Raw genomic sequence first — 18,565 nt, forward strand, 5'->3', positions numbered from 1 at the left:
TGCAGTGGTAATGCTACTACCTGGCACTAAGGAGACCAGGGTTCACATCCTGGGTCCTCCATATGTGGAGTTTGCATGTTCTTCTTGTGTCAGCCTGGGTTCCCTCCTGGTGCTCCAGTTTCCTTCCACAATCCAAAAACATGCAGATTAGGCAGATTGGCAAAGCTAACATGGCCTTAGTGTGTGGTTGGAGAGGATGTGTGTTTGACCTGTGATGGACTGGCACTCTGTCCAGGGTTTATTCCTGCCTTGCGCCCTATTCTAGCTGCAACATTCTCCAGCACCCCCCATGGCCATGTTCAGGAATATGTGGTTTAGAAAATGACTGAAATATGCAAAGATTTTTTTTTTTACCTTTAGCCAGGAATAGTGTGTAGAGTGGGCTGGGATTTGGGAGGACTTTTATTCAAGACACTCTGTCCCGTAGAGAAAGCCAGTTTAACAGCAGCATTCAACAGCACTTGGCTGCCTTTAATCTATTTTTGTGAGGAAGCCAAAAAAGAGAAAATTCCAGGGAATTGTTGTAAAAGAACATCAGTGCACTACATTTTCCATACTTCATGCAGTTTTACAAAAAAGCAATCTGTCCACTGAGGCCATTTTGCTTGAGTAACTGAGCTCAGTCTAATAGCTGAAAGGGAATCTTCTGGTTATATTTAAAGATTAGTCTGTCATTTTTGTTAGAAATTAAGGTGCTGAAGGGTTTTTCACATTTCTATTATTTGAATTAAAGCTAATCGACTGATGGTGCTACAAGATGAGTGGTTTTAAATTTGTAAGGAATAAATGTAATCTGTAAATTGCTGAATAGAGAGAGCATTAACAAACGTTAAACCATCAATGGCAGTCTTTCAAATGCAAGGACATCTTATTGTAGCTAAAACTGAAGATAAGATAAATAAACTGCCATTGTTTAGAATGGAGTATACTGTTGAGTTTCTGGAGTTTCTCCCAGGCACTCTAAGAGTCCCACTAATAAAAGATATACCAGGCTGTACACACTGGGAGAATTTTTCCTTATGTGGTTAAAGTTTTTCAAAGGCAAATTCTTAATGTTTTATAAGTAAAAATCTTAGTGTGAGCAAACCAATTCCCATCAATTATCTTACAATTAAGACATAAAAAGATGGGCAATAGGTAATAATATTTTCATTGTGCTCATGTGTTTATGGACCCTTTTAAAATAAATCTACAAAGTAAAATAATTATTTTGGTAATCATGTAATTTTAGGGCTGATTGATGGTTAATGCTGGGCACACACAACACATTGTAAAGATAAAAGCAACTTGTCTCACAATGATCTAAACTCAAGTCACACTTCCAATTAGTGGGAGAACAATCCAGTATTTGGTGAATTGTGCTTCTCAAAGATAGGAAGATATTCTTATAGAGACTTTCGTTATTTTCCTGGCCATGTCACTGTCTATGTGGCATTTGTCTGTTCTCCCAGATTTCAGTTTTCTTGGATACTCCAGATTCTTCCCACTTTCCATGATGTTAGATGTACTTGCAATTGTCAGTTGTCCCAGTGACTATGCCCTGCAAAAATCTGGTATTCTGTCCAAGAGTAGATTCTTTTTTACATGAAATACTACTAGGAAATACAGCTGTAGCTCCAGTTATAGAGCAGAAGACAATGCAGGTTTTTGGTTTGTAGTATCTTTTTAACTGCTTATTTGATTTTAGCTTTTAATATTTTTAGTGTCTCTGATGTAGCTCTGAGCAACACTGGAGCACCACAGTAAACAGTCCTGTCATTATTTCATTCCACCCTGTACACCTCAAACTAAATATATAATGCCAGATTATGTCATTTGTAGAAATTCTCCAGTGATTCTGCCCTAACGGTGTGCATTGACAAGGGGATCAGGAGAGTACAGGAGTACAGAGAATTATCTGCAGTTCAACAAGAAACTGGTTATTGACTTTGATCATACCTAAGCATGGTCAATATTTAAAGAGTGGATGTGGAGATGGTGCACTGCTAGAAGTACTTGGGGGTCCACATCAGTGTCACGCCGGACTGGTTTAGTAGCAAAGAGGAATTATATAAGAAAGGGAAGAGCTATATTTTTCTTGAGAGACTGTGTTCCTTTAAAGTTGGTAGTGGCAAGCATTACAAATTCAACAACTTTGTCATGGCCAGGGCAATTTTCTACACTGTAGTGTGCTGGGCCGGTAACATCAATTCATGAAATAGCCACCAAATTAACAAGGTAATTAAACAGGCAACCTCAGTTATGGGACACACTCTTGAGCCACTGAAGGTAGCAGTGAAAGAGAGAAGGAAGACAAACCTGAAGGCCATTGTGATCAATGCTGCCCATCCTCCTTCTGATACACTAGTATTGACTACTTTTAGCTGACAATTTTTTTAGTACAAGTGAGTCAAGAAACACTAAATGCAACATCAACGCAAGATCCAAACGAAGTGCTTATTTGGCTTGTGAACACTGGAAATGACATGCGTTAATTCCAAAATAAAATGTATTTAGTGCTTCAATTCTTCAAAGGATAAGGCCCATCTCCCTATTAATACAAGTTAACATTGTAATTGCTGAAACACGCAGTTAGCATACTTCATTGCTAAATACAAATTTGCAAATGCTAAATTATGGTTTTTGAATGCAATCTACCGTTTTATTAGTATAACCCATAAATGAGAGCTCACACCATATATTTGAATGACATGTTGAAGAATATAATGCTATCTCAGAGTTCCAAATTTATTGAGTACAGATAACAACATCCCAAGTTATGTTTCAAATTCTAGATTTGTACTCAGACTTGAAAAAAAAATAACAAGTCTGATCACTCAGCAACAAACCAGTAAAACAAATGCTATTATTCCTCACACATTCCAAGATGTACATGTTAGATGTACTTGCAACTGTAAGATGTCCCAGTGAGTGTGCCTTGCAATAGACCGGTTTTCTGTCCAAAAGTGGTGTCTGCTTTACATGAATACTGCTAAGATAAGCTGTGGCTGTTATCCCTATTGCCTGCAATGTACAATGTATTCATTGCTGAGTATGTGCCCTTTTGTGTGGCACAGTGACAAAGCTGTTAGCTCTCCTTCCTCACAGATCCAGCATCTGGAATACAAATCTTAGCATACTGTAAACACAGTCTGGGTTGGGTGGTCAACATTTCCATAACCACTGCTTTCTTGCAGGTACTCTGTTTTTCTTCTACAGCACAAAGATGTTAGTTTAATGGGCAGCTCCAAATTGGTTCTATGTGAAGTAGTGTAAATGTATGAATGAAGGTGGCATATGAGCAACTGGCAATCTAGGGTTTGTTAATGTCTTATACTAAATGTTCCTGGGACAGACTGTCCCCAGGTATCCCTGTTTTAGAATTAACAGGTTTTGAAAATGGATGGATAGATATTTTGTTTTGTCAATTAACTTTCTTGAAGAGACATAACATCCTGGAGTTAGTCTTTTAAAACAAATCGCTTGACATTTACACATTTATTAAAAGCATTTTGGAAAATATTGACATTAGAAAGAAGTAGCTGAAGTTTCTATTACAAAATTTAATACTACAGGAAAATAATGTATTACTTTTAAATAAAATATATTTATTGAAATTTTATAATATCCCATCCAAATCAAATTAATAAAAAGTAATATTCTGCATAGACACTCATTGGCCATTTTAATAGATATGGCTGCTTTTAACACAAATATACTGCTCCTTCAAACAACATATTATGTGGCTTGTAACTCAATATACTGAACATACAGACACACTTACGAGGTTTAGTTATTGTTCAACACTAGAATCCCTGGAGCCTACAAGAAAACTTGTAATCCCAGGCCACCTTAAATTCCTTCACACCTCTCCATTAGCGTCTTTTGTTTTTTAAATGTGTCGATCAGCACAAGCAGCAAGCAGCCTACTGTTCCATCCCCCCCACCACCACAGCTCAACTCGAGCAAAAAGCTCTCCCAGCTCAAGCCTGGTTTTTCTGGTTGTGATGTACCTAGAGTTGTATAGGGTAAATAATATATCGTTATTTGGAACACATGCATTTAATGTGTGTTCTGTGTCTACAACAATCTATTTAAATGTAGGATGACAGGAAATGTGAGAAATGCAAGAAATGTAGGAGTTTCCCTCCTACAATTTTCACACAGCACACTCTCGGAGTTTATAAAATGATGGTATAATAAACAAAAAACATTTCAGGAATGGCATTTCTGTGGCTGAAAGTGCCTTGTTAAAGAGAAAGACAAGGACATGAAAACTGCACATAGATAACAACACACCACAGGGTTGAAACCCAGAATTTGTTAGACAGAACCTCTAAACATGAACAAATAGTTCATTTCTACAACTCGAAACGTAATTTCTGTATATTTATATTTACTTATGTTAGAAATAACAACCCCCTGAAAGATTTATTTTGGCTCCCTGAAAGTTTTTGAATCATTTCCAGCTGGCCCTTGCTTAATGTACTTATCTTACATTAACTTTCTCTTGCATTGTTTTATTAAGAGCCTATACAAATCCAATTAAAGTAAAACTCAATTGATATATACTGTATATGTATGGACCTATTTCATCTACTTTTATGTTTTACTGAATGCTCTTTTGTGTTTTAGTGTATTTTTTCTACTATGCACAGAGCTCTATATAAAAAGGTCTAACTAAAATAAATATTACAACATTTAAAAGTGATTTTTTTATTATTATAATTTAAATTCACTGACCATTCTGTGATATATGCCAGCTACAAAATTTAATTATTCCAGCATTTCAAAAGGGCTTTTGAACTGGATTTAAACTATCTTTTTTGTTTTCACTCCTATCAAATATATGAAAATCTTACCCCAATCAATATGGTGACTGAAAAGGACATCAGCCATTATAAAAAGTGCTTTCAGAATATCACAGAACGTAATAGCTTGTTGGACACTATTATACGGTATACTGAAAACATTGCATATGTTCTCAAAATCCATAGAGTGGTATCTTATATATTAACATGAAACCACATGTTGGACTGGACTTTGCACTGAGGAATTATATCTGCATTGAATGTGATACAAATCCAACTTAATTCTGCTCAGTTATTTACAGATATAACTATTAAATTGATTATTTAAGGTTCAATTAGTTTTAAACAATTCCATAATGTTAGCTTTCGCAACAACACATTTTAATGTACAATTTTACTGGTATGGTAAATGAAAACTCAAAACTACTAAGCAAATGCCTCCTCAGTGTTAATGTGTAACAGAGAAGATGTGCAGCATTGTTCATAACGGCATTCTGAGTACTGAGAAAAGCGCTATATAAATGTAATGAATTATTATTATTATTATTATTCAGTTTTGTTTTAATTCTCTCCTACACTAGTATCCCCAGAGTGTGTCCCATAACAGAGCCTGCTTTCTTAATCATTTTATTGATTTGGTGGGCCTCTCTTGAAGTGTTGTTACTGGTCCATCACACCACAGCATAGAAAATTGCACTGACCATCACAAAGTTGTGTAATATGTAAAAGATGTCACTACTAACATTGAAGGAACACAGATTCTTAAGAAAAAAGAGAATTGGCTCTGCCATTTGTTATATAATTGATCTGAGTTCCAAGAACAGCCCAACCTCTCATTAATGTGGACCCCCCAAGTACTTGTACAATGTATAATTGGACCATTTCTACATCCACTTCCTGAATAGTGACCAGACACAGAGGCTCTTTGGTGTGGTGAAAGTCAATAACCAGTTCTTGGTTTTGCTGATGTTACATTACAGGGAATTCTCTTTGCGCCAAGAAACAAAATTCCCCACCTGACTCTTATAATCTGTCTCAATTGTCAATACACACCATATGTGCAGAATCATCTGAGAATTTCTGCAAGTGACATGACCATACATCCGGCGCCGCCGTGAGTGGCAGCCTTTTCAGCAGCTCCGTGTATGACTGTATATGTATGTGTACTTTTCTACTTTTATTTTTCTATTTTTATTTATTGATCACTCTATTTTTGTGAATTTCCCATTGGGATTAATAAAGTATCTATCTATCTATCTATCTATCTATCTATCTATCTATCTATCTATCTATCTATCTATCTATCTATCTATGACCTGGTGTTATATTTACAGTATAGTCTGAGGAGCACAGAGTGAAGAGAAAAGGAGACAGGACTGTTCCATGTGGTGCTCTGGTGTTGCTCATATCAGAATCAAAAACACAGTCCTTGAGTCTCATAAACTGCAGTTTACCCAACACATAGTTCATTATCTGCATATCTGCATATCCCTAAGCTTGCCTCCTTAACAGAGATGGCTGGATGGAATTGAAGGCAATGGAGAAATACAAAGACACAATCCTCACAGTTCTGCTGGCTTTGTCCAGGTGGGAATAAGACTTGAGGAGCAGATAAATAACTGCATCTTCCAATCAATTCTTTGTCTGATAGGCAAAGTGCTGTGGTTATGGGTGGTCTACTACAATAGAACTAATATCGTCCAGGTCCAGCTTCTCAAAGGTCTTCATGATGTGTGCCATTAGTCTGTAGTCATTAGATGAAGAGGCACATGAATTGTTTGGAAATGAAATAATGTAGGATGATTTGTAAAGTTTTTGTTTCTGTCTCATATCTAAGATCTTGAAATACAATTGTCATGTCCCATGCCAACATTCCCTACATACAGTTCCTGCCACTTCAAGGTCTTCCATTAAACCCTATTCTAAAAGTAATCTTCAGCCAATTACTTCTGCTTTCATAACTCTGGCAGAAAGAATGAACACATAATAGTCTTATATGTATAACACCTGTAAAACTGGTAATTCTGAACAATGAGAAAAGTTCTCAGACAAAAGTTGATATAAATGTTTCCCTTTACATTTCCATAATGTTTAGTACAAGTGTTAAAGAACAGTAAAGCTATGCATTGTATAGCCTCTATAGGTAGATGGGTGGGTGGATAATGTGTATGTGAAGAAAACTGATGAAACTAAAAATTTCCGTAACTATTGTGAATTTGTCATTTATTGTCAAAATTCTTAATTGGGTTGTTGCATGTGAACTTCAATGTCATCTTGATAATAATAATCTCTTTGAATTATTTAAATCTGGCTTTCACTGCAAAACTATCACTGAAACTGTTAAGATCACCAATGACCTCCTTAATGCAGCTAATTCTGATTTATTCTTTGTTCTCATCCTCCTTGACCTCAGCAAAGCCTTTGACACTACTTCCCATTAGCTTATTATGGAATGATTGACTAGCAATGGAGTCAGTGTATCAGTGGTTTGCTACATATCTACTTACAGTTTTTATCAGTTGCTTTGGTGCATTTCTCACAACAGAATTGCAGTTCTCAAAACTGCTCGTTCAATTCCCACAACCTTTAGTCAGTTGTGCACATCATAACAGCAATTTCTGTGTGTTTCCGTCATTTTGCAATTGCTTTAGTTCACTCAGGCAGATGCTTATGTGCAATTCTCAGCTATATCATGCATCAGCGGTTGCTTATGTCATGATGATCAAAATGCATTGTGTAGCCCTCTTTTGCATAGTCTTACACTCTAGACAAACTTGTCATTTTTTCATTGTGTAAGTCATTGCAGTCAAAAGTGTTCAACAAGATATCATTGGCTGTCAAGTGTATTTTATAGGTTTCTACAAAACTTTTTATGGTTTGTATTCACAATACTAATGATTCCTGCACCACCTTAAATTGTTCTCAGGTGACACATTATTCGGGGCAGGTGTGAGATCTTAGATCAATCAAGCAACTAATCACTGAGCAGTCCCCTAAAATTGCTCCTGAACCTGCAGCTGGCAAGCATATAAAGACAAGGCACAATGCAGCGTGGAAGCACATCAAGGAAGGACAACCTGAAAATGGAAGAACAGCAAGAAAATGAACAGGGCCAACAGCCCAGACCAAGAAGAATAGGGGTGTGTGGTGTAAGAAGACAAAACAGAAGAGGTAGAAGAGGTTCAACACATAGGTCAGTTTCTGATGAAATAAGGGCCACAATTGTGGACAATGTTATAAATCATGGCCTTTCAATGGCTGAAGCAGGTCAAAGGGTGCAGCCAAATTTGGGGAGAACAACCGTTTCCTCGATTGTTCAGACATTTCGCAGAGAGAACAGGTGTGTAAATCAAAGATTTTACTCTGTATTTGTGTGTATTAATTTATAATGTTACAGTATGTCATATATTTACAATAGTCCACACTAGACAATATGTATGTTACTGTTGTCCATTCAGTGTTGTATTTTCACTGTGACACATAGGACTTCAAGACTTCCTGGAAGAGGTGGCAGGGGGCCTATCTGCACTCCTTGACAGGAAGAGACTATTTGTGCTATGGTCATAGCAAATAATGCCATAAGAATCAAGGAAATACAAACTGCCATTATTGCTGACATGTGTTTGAGAATGTCCAGTCTGTCAGCATCTCAACTATTGACAGAGTGCTGAGGAGAAACCAAATGAGTATGAAGCAGTTATACTATGTACCATTTGAAAGGAATAGTGAAGAAGTGAAGGAACGTCGGTACCAGTATGTGCAGGTAAGACTGAACATGTGCAGTAATACTGTAACTGTAATCTACTGTACAGCAAATAGTCCAACATTGCATATCGACATGCAGTACAGTTGATTTCACCTTGACACATTTGCTACCGCTGTGAAAGCAACATGACTCTATTGTCTCCAAAATGAAAATGCATTTTACATCAAACTTACTGTAGTATCTTGTTTGATACAGCGTATAATGGATCTGGAATCAAGTGAACCACCACATATTTTCATATACATGGATGAGGCTAGCTTCAACTTGGCCAAAGGAAGAAGACGTGGGCGTAATCTGATTGGACAGAGAGCTACTGTTGATGTGCCAGGCCAGCGGGGTGGGAATATCACTATGTGTGCGGCTATTTCGGACAATGGGGTCCACACTCATATTCCTCTTGTGGGGCCATACAACACCCAACATCTGCTGACCTCCTTGAACACCCTCTACAGGGATCTCAATCCTGAAGAGGAGATTGGTCAAGAAAATGTACCACAGTATGTGATCATTTGTGATAATGTGAGTTTCCATCACTCCAACCTAATCAGACAATGGTTTGCCAACCACCCCAGGATGCTGATGGAATTTCTACCTCCATATTCTCCATTCCTCAACCCAATTGAGTTCTTCTCAGGTTGGAGGTGGAAGGTATATGAGCGTAACCCACATACAAAAATGACACTGCTTGCTGCCATGGAAGCTGAGTGTGGGGATATAACAGCAGACGCCTGCAGAGGCTGGATAAGACATTCTAGGAGGTTCTTTCCACGCTGCATTATAAAGGAAGATATCCGTTGTGATGTGGATGAGAACATGTGGCCCAATATACAGGATCAGCAGCAATTGTAGAGTGCATTTAGAGTTTCAGTATGTATATATTGTTTTTGATGTAATTTTTTCCCCTTCATTTCATTTGTTATGCATAAAGTATTGAAATGCATTTTTTGCTAGACTCCAAGTGCAGTGCATGGTATGTCATCATATACCTGTGCAATCAATAAAATATCCTTCTTGAATCAATCTCCCGCAATCGGTGTTTTTGTATTTTTATGTTTCCTGCCCTTGTCATTCAGATGTTTTGTGCATCAGAAAATGTTTAGATTTGTGCAAATTTTATATTGATAACATGACTTTACATTTTGGCTTACATGTCCGTGGACGATGATTCATGGACTTGGCATTTTGATGGCACTGACATTCAGCGATGTAAATACTTGCTTTTGAGGCATGGATTAAGGATTTTGAAGAGGTTACCTGCTTTTGCTGGTCATCCATGATGTTTTGCCATTTGCACTAAGTGTTTTGAGAAATGCACTCGCTGTTATGTTAATGTTAAGTCTGTTGTGAGAAATGCACCAAAGCAACTGAGAAAAACTAGGACACAATTTATTCATGTACAGGGCTACCTATCAGGGAGCTCAGTAGATTGCCATAGAGTACCACAGGGTTCAGTTTTGGGGCCACTCCTCTTTACAATTTACTTTCTTACTCTTGGTAATATGGTTTGTCACTACAATATCAGTTTTCATTGTTATGCCTATACTGCACAGCTGTACATGTCTGCTAAATGTACTCCTGTTCTTCTTTCACTTACTCTTAATGACATCAATAAATGAATGACAAATAGCAGCAGTTAAACTAAGTTACTCCTTTATGGGGTCTAAATTAACACTGAAAAATCTTTCTATTGTCTTTCTGGCTGCGCTATACCCATTTCTACACCTTCCAAGAAATTTTCTGGTTTTCTGAATAACACTCTCTTTTACTGCTCACACAAAGTTTCCTGGATTGCTTCTTTCATTTCTGTAGATTACACCCTGCTTTAACACAGCATGGTTCTAGTCATTGCCTTGGTTGCATCTTGCATCTATTGACTATTGTAATGCTATTTTGGCAGGCGTTCCCAATAAACATTTTAATCAACTTCATCTAATCCAAAACTCTGCAGCATGGATTTACTAGATGCTTAAGATGCTGAAAATTTCCACTGAAAAACCTCTACTCATACAACTTCACTGGCTTCCTGTGTCTTATTGGATACACTTTACAATTTTGTTAACATTTAAAGTCCATCATTATCTTACCTCAACCTACCTTGCAGAACTTCTTTAGACTTATACCCTAACCTCTCCCCATCCCTGTGATCTTCATTAGAGGTTTACTTTCTATTCCAGACTGTAACCTTTGTACTATTTGTACCAGGACTTTTTCTTAAGCTGTGCCAGAACTCTGCAACTCACTTCCTCCTCATATTTGATCATTGGACCCTATTATAAAATTTAAAACTGCTGTTAAAAGTAATTTCTTTCAGTTGGCTAATGGATTTTGAAATGCTCTATTTGAGCATATTTGTTGTATTATGCTTTATTTTATTTTTTATAGTTTATGTTCATTTTTTATATTGCTGTTGGATTTGTTTTTTAAAGTGACCTTGAGTGTCATGAATGATGCTATGAAATAACATGTTTTATTATTATAATTATTACAAAGGATTTATTGGCACCATAAATGACATTATTGGAGGAGAATAAGCAAATCTGTTAAGGTTTGTATATACTAAAGTGTCACAGATGTGTTGAAAAATGGGTGACCATTCAAAAATTATTTGGTTATTTGCAGTCTGGTGTTTGGAAGCGACTGTTGATCAAAGGTGAAGAATGAAGTGCATTCACCTTTTAAAAAATAACAGCTGAAATAAAGTCAGTCAAATAACAGCTCACTTGACAAAGAACAACTCATTTTCTTTTGCAACACATGGGAAAGGTAGATGTAGTGTCACAAGAATGACAAAAAGACATGGCGAAGGTTTGGGGCAGCCACCTGTACAATATTTCCTGGCTGCAAAAATGATTAGCACAAACAGACATGTTCACACAACTGAGTCCAAAACAGAACTGATATACCTGAAGCAAGATGGTGACTTTAAAGGCCAGTAAAGGAAGTGATGTCATCAGGTCCAGAACTGGAAGTGACGTTGTTGGCTGCCCCAGAAACAGGCGGGATTTCCCGAGAATGGTCTGCAAGGGATTGAGAGAGAGAATTAGTAAACTTTGCCACCCCCTGGCGCTGTGTGGAATTACATCTATTCAAGCCCTTTAGTTGTCTCCTAAACACACGTGTGTGACAGTAGTAACTAATGAACCAATCGAGATTCATTCCAGACAGAAAAAAATAAAAAACGTTAAGTTGAACTTTGAGGACATACATAAGCAATACTGGATGAAGATGAAATGTGCATGAAAGTGAATTGGGGTTCTGGCAAATTTGAACTTTTGAGCTGAAGACAGGACTCTTGACCAAACAATGACAGGGAAACAAGCCTTTAGTTCAAAAGCACAAATTCACTTGAACATGCTTCACTTTCTGCTCTAGTCTTGCTTTCTGGAAGTATTTATTTAACAATATTTGAACCAAAAATATATGTGTTTAGTACACATGAGACTGGATAACTGACGTGGGTATAGTGCAACACAAGTAACATGAGATTTTGTTTATGGATGTTTTAATATTGTTTGCTGTTTTTCAAAGCTGACCCCACTGAACTCAGTTTGATCAGAAGCTTAGTTATCTCCGTTCTCCATAAACACATGAGATTAAAAAATGTTCTCATCCATCACCACAAACAACATCAGGTAAGTAACAGGTAAAAAAGTATAATTTTTGGGTGGAATATTCTTTTCATGCATTCCAATTACCAGATTTTGTCCCAATGATCATCTTTGAGGTTATATATCTATCTCCTGTCACAGATGAGGACTCTAGTCCAAAACTCAAGTTAGACATGAGTTACAAATTTGATGACTTCAGATTCAATTTGAAAAAATCAAAAAGACATACAACTCGACTTGGACTTGAACAGCAATGACTTCCAGTTGGACTTTGAATTCTGCCTTGTGACCCATGAAGACTTAATGTCCAACCAAAACTTATCTGCACACCAATGTTTAAATGAAGACAGGCAGAAAGGGCTGGAATCATGCTCCCAAATATTTTCAGCTTTAATTACCAAGAGTACAGTATTATCAACAGGAAAAGAATTGCAACATGCAAAACATTTGGGATACAATTCACAGATGGTGATACAAAAACCTTGAACTTTGTTCAACATTTAAGGCTACACAAAGAAGAGAAAGAGTAAGAGTTTGGTTTATATAATAATTAGTATTAGCAAACTAAGAATATATAACAGTTGGCTAAACTATAAGTTAGTAATTATGAAATGACAGTTACTTTACAGATTCCCACTGTTGATTTGATGCTGTTTAAATATATTTTACTTAGATTGCGTCTGCTTCATGTACAAGACTGTGTGGCTGTTAGGGAACAGCAAGTTGGGAAAAAACATGTATCAACAGAACTACACTCAAATCCAGGAGGCCAGTTTTATGAAAAACGACAAAGAAACGTGCATGATCAATCCCAATAACATGGCACGATGGCAATTCCTTAAATAAATTGTGAGCTTATTTTTTAAGAAATAATAAGGGCTGGCTTCTTGTCTGAGTGTGTTGGTGGTGGTGTTCTCATTTTATAGTAATACTCTTTGAATGGAAATATATTTAATGCCATAGGAAATAGACAAGCCTAATAATTTGTTGCACTACATTTGTTTCTTTTTTGTGTATGCATGTATTAATATGGACTTCAAAGTTTGGAAATGTAATAATAAATGTTGTAAATGTTTAAAAAAATGTATGAAATAGCATTCAATTTGGCGAAGAAAGCATTAAGACTTGTTTGGAACTTGAAATTTAAGACTAGTGATTTGACTTGAGACTTGACATCTTGACTTGAGACTTGACTTAGCACTTAAATGTAAAGCCTTGAGACTTAATTTTTACTTGACAAACAATAGTTTATTCTCACCTCTGTCTCCTGCTAATATACAAAAATTATGGGATACTTCAGAGTCGACTTAGTTCTGCATCCTTTGTTAACACTTCTTGATTCCGTTCAGTCCATGCTTCAACACATTCAGATAGTAATGAAGGTTAAAGGGGTGCCACCATGTTGTTAGGTTGGGGCACCCAATAAAACAGCCACCTTGTACAGATTGTCTAACAAGATTTTGTATTGTCTCTTATTACATTGTACATAAATCATAATTAATCAGTAATAACAATCATAGCTAAGGGGGATCCCTGTGTTATTACTGTGTACTTACTCTGAAATTCAAGTAGCAATATACTGTTGATGACTTCTTAAACAAGTATGGAGTAAGATCAACACATGTGTAGTATTGTTACTATATTTAGACATCATGTATCCAGTAGAAATTGCCAGTTACATTCTATTTAGTCAGGTAATTGCCAAGTAATTATAGTGTTAAGAACATTGTAATAAATTCTTAAAATGTTGATAAATGTTTTTATGATGCTGTGTCTACAGTGTCAGTGTCATTATACCTTAAACATATTGTAATTATGCTCATTTGAAAGGGGTAGATAACATTTTGGCACAACTAATATTTTCAATACAAGATCATACACTATGTCTCGGTAAATAGAAACAGAATTGCTCAAGCATAATGTACACAGTTCCGACACGACTCATAGCTGTATTTAACCTCTTTTGGAAAGCACACCATGTCACACTGCAGGGTATGCCACATTATGCAAAATGGCTTCATCTTATTAATGTGTCATTGAATGTTTAAGAGACAACAGGGTTAATTGAACATTAAAGGAAGCAGTTAAAAGAATGATGGATCTGAGGTGAGCTCACCATCACTGCAGGAATTAGACTGATTAAAACAGACAAAATACAGAAGCTTGAGTTGCGTGAAAGGAATGTTTCATGAACATTGAAATATTATTTCTCTTAGACTCTAATTCAGATATTACATATTTCATATTTTATTGCAATTTCTTAAACAAGTATAGGTGAATATGTACTGTAGCTGGTGATGCCGGAGGGTAAATAAAAATGGACAGGTGTGAAGTCCTTAATCCTGAAAGGAGTCTGAGACAATGTGCTGGAGAGTCAGAGAGGATCGGTAACACAGGGGGCAGTGCAGGAGAAAGGCATGCAAATATAGATGAGTGAAGGTTGTATTATAGGAGAAACAAATTCATTAGGTGAGGGTGAGAGCAGGTCATCAGCATGCTACAGCTTATTTTTTGGTGCTGTATCTGAAAACTGGATGACAACCAGTGACTGCGTTGTGATTAAAACCTAGTCTCTTAAAGCACAAACAATTCTACAATTTATCATATATTAATATGCATCTTTCAAAAATGCTCTTTTAACAGGGTTATTTGAAATAAAAGGAATTCTATTGTTACTACATCATATAAGAGTGCTTCTATGTAAACAGAACAACACAATATTTTTAGAAAAAAAACATATTTTCTGTAGATGCTATTTTATAAAACAGCGCTCATTTTTTCAAGTAGTCCAATAGTCTGTACCTAAATGCAGTCTCTTTAAACCAATGCCTCTTTAAAAGGTAAGTTTGGTATTTTTCAAGTGTAAATTTATTTCTTCACAAACATGATATATATTGTCATGCATGTCTGTCTGAGAAGCACCATCCAAGCTTTTCCCAGATATGTGATACCACCCCGGGCCAAGAGGGTGTGATGCAGTGAACTGTCTTGTCAATTTCTTCTTTCACAGTCTTGAGAAACCTCCCAGTTAGGGCCACTGACACTGCCCCTTCTGGTCCCCAAGCTTCAATGGGACAACCATACAGAAGAAAGCATTATTGATCAGGGAGACAACATCACGTAAAGAACTCCAAGTCAGAAGACCCATTGACAGAGCCAAAACACTTAAACGCCACTTGACTTCAAGGCATTTCCTTTTGTTCTCTTTTCACAGGCCATTGAGTATTATTTTGTTTTGGACCTTATCAGTAAACCAGGAGGGCTGTGTTGGCACCACAAAATATTCCTGTTTCAATGATCCTCCTTCACTTGGGTGACAGAATATTAATTTGTCACAAGAAATTGCATTCTAAACTAAAGCATTCATTATACATTTTTAAAAATGCAGTGTCTGTGTTTGCATTTTAAAACAGAAATAATGGGTCAGGGTCCAAACATTAAAACAACCTTAAACTAAATCCATTTTTAAAGCTAGGAGTACTATCAAGTATTAATCCAAGTCTTGAGATTGCACAAATATTGCAAATAGCAGATCCATATTGTTTTAGAAAGGAAAAAAAACAAAATATTTTTGTGAGATTCATCAAATTTAAAAGGAGACTAGCTGTGCTCTTGAAAAACTCTACTTGAATTAATTAGGTAATGTGAAATAATAATGAAATAAATGTGTTTATTTACACAACGTGCTTTTTGTCAGCACATGTCAACATCCATTAGAAATTGCATTTGTTTAATTTCTGTGTGAATAAAAAAAAATCTGTGTGAATTCCTATATTTTTGGATTGAAGAATGCCAGCCAAATGAGAGTCTATGTAAGGCCTTGATCTTTTGGCAAGCAAATGACCAGAGGCTGCCCTTTAATTGGCTGGTTTCAGCTCTGTGCACCCCGGACACTTCCACATTTATTGGCAGTGAATTAATATTGTTTTAGGTTTTTTAATCTGATTTGATGATCATTGACCCTCTATGTCATGTTGACGTCAATGGTTCACAGTTCACACTCGCCTTTAGTATTACATGACTACAGATGAACAAGCGCAACTTTAGAGATGGCAACTTTGTGACGATGCGGGTTCGGCTCCACGCTCCCATCGGTTGTTAGGGAGCCCTTGAACCCAACACCGTCGGTAATGTCACCGATGAGCTAGACAGTGAGGCAATAACACTTGAACAAGTGGATGATGTATACAATGTGCAAAGTGCTTTTATTAAAAGACAAATCAAAACAGTGTTTATAATAAAGTGCTGTGCAGTTCAATGTCTTCTTTAAATAAATAAATAATCCAATAAAATGAAACGTGAAACGTGGAGGTTAAAATCAATAAACAAACTCTTCTAAAAACCACGTGGTAAAATGTCACAGGAAGTAATGTTAAAACCACAAGCCCGGTGTCTTCTGCTTCCATGGCGGCTCCCCTGCTACTCCCATTTGGGCTGCTCAACAGGAGAGTCGCCTACCTGCAAGATCAACTGCCCTTCAACCTGGTCCGGTAGCCCTCCATTCCTTGGCTTCGTCAGGCTCCCAACCGGACTGAGACTTGGGATATTTCCCAGCGGCCAAGGCTCTCACGCTGGGACTACACCAGCCCAAAGCCTCATCGATTCCCGCTGCCTTCTACGGTCAAGTTGATTCCTCCACTGGTCACTCCAGCTACTTAGTCGCTCAGCTGGAGCGACCGCTTTCTCAGCCCCACTGAGTGTCCGCCAAACACTCCTCCTGTGGGCTCTCTTCCCAGCTGCCTGCTTTCTCTAATACGAGCCTGCTCTCGCTCGCTCTCCTTCCTCACACCGGCTTTCTCCACCTGCTACCTCCCGTCCTCTCTTTCCTTCCTTTTACTTTTTTTACTTTTACTCCTCCTTAACCTGCTCGCGCTTCTCTATATATGCGGAGAGGACATAGCAGCTGCAGCCCATTAGCCACAGGAACAATCACGGATGTGGGCAGTCTCCCACCTGTGCACTTAGGTGAGAAACGCCCACACCACAGATCGCCCTGCGGCTCGCTACAGTCACCACGCCCCCTCGCAAAGCCGCGAGCGTGGCGATTATTTATTTTAAAACGAACTGGCCTTTGCTGGAGAGCTGTGGACCCATAACACCACAAACTTAAAGCGGAAATTCAGAAGTCAAACAAAAATTCAGTTATTTCTTTAATGAAACACTGCTTCATAAATCATTCACTAGAAGAAAAAAAGCAAATAAAGGAGCTTGGACCGGACCAACCTGACTTAAGAATTTAGCAACAGGCAAGTGTTTGAGGACAGGTGTACACTCTGACGTTTCTAGCTCTTGTTATGACAGACAGAGTTGGCTAACTGGATGTGGTGTAAGTAATGCCTTTTTTTGCTTGCTTTGTATGCCATTTCAAAAAGTTTGTATCAAAATGGTTGTGGACAATGACAGGGGTACGAGAGCTAAAACATCTTATTGAAAAATACAAGTGGCATGAAAGTAGCCGCAGTCATCTAGACAATAGAATGAGGCTACACTTTTTTGTCAGTATAAGTGTTGCTGAACAGCTACATGAAGGCTATAGAATTGGCATTAGAACAAAGAGGTAACCAAAAATTACATCCTGTCCAGAATAATTATGTGAAAATTTTGTGGAGCATTTCAATTGGCTTTGCATGGCCATGATGAGAGCGAAAGCTCCGATAAACCCGAAGTGATCTCTTTTCTAAACCATGTATTAAAAAGGTTGTGAACACTATGGTACCTGAACCTGTAATGTAACAAAAGTTGCTATGACAAGAAAGGGTCTTTTTTTACTAGGCATTCTACAGCTCCTACAAATATAAACATTCAGAATACCCATAACGAGTAATTACAGAAGCAATTCAATGCTGTGCTAAGTAATGTTATTTATTTCATAAAACAGAAACTAAATTTTAACAAATACAAACACGCATTATTATTTGCATACAACCTGGCAATAGACTTGGGTTATTGTGATTCAGACTTTGTCTTTTCTTTGTATACATTGTGTGTTTTATTCCCTTAGTGGCTTTAGTAATAGGCCTACTGTTTGTTAGGGTCATGCAGGTTAAGAAGGTTGAACTGAAGGAGTGCTCAAGAAAGGGAACAACATTCATTTGACAGTGGTTCCCTGTAGGATATTACTGGTGTCTATAGTGTGGGTGTTATCATGCCAGTTGCAAAGTTTTTTTGTTTTGTTTTGCTTTGTTGTTTGCATTATCGTAAGGCCATACGTTTAGTTTTCTTCTTATATTAGTCAAGAAGGATAGATTTTTATTTTTAATGGTTGGCTCTTTGAATTTGTGTGTGTGCATATTCCAACATGGGGCGGCACGGTGGCGCAGTGATAGCGCTGCTGCCTCGCAGTTAGGAGATCCGGGTTCACTTCCCGGGTCTACCCTGCGTGGAGTTTGCATGTTCTCCCC

Source organism: Erpetoichthys calabaricus, chromosome 4, assembly GCF_900747795.2.
Source record: "Erpetoichthys calabaricus chromosome 4, fErpCal1.3, whole genome shotgun sequence".
In the NCBI taxonomy this organism is placed as follows: domain Eukaryota; kingdom Metazoa; phylum Chordata; class Cladistia; order Polypteriformes; family Polypteridae; genus Erpetoichthys; species Erpetoichthys calabaricus.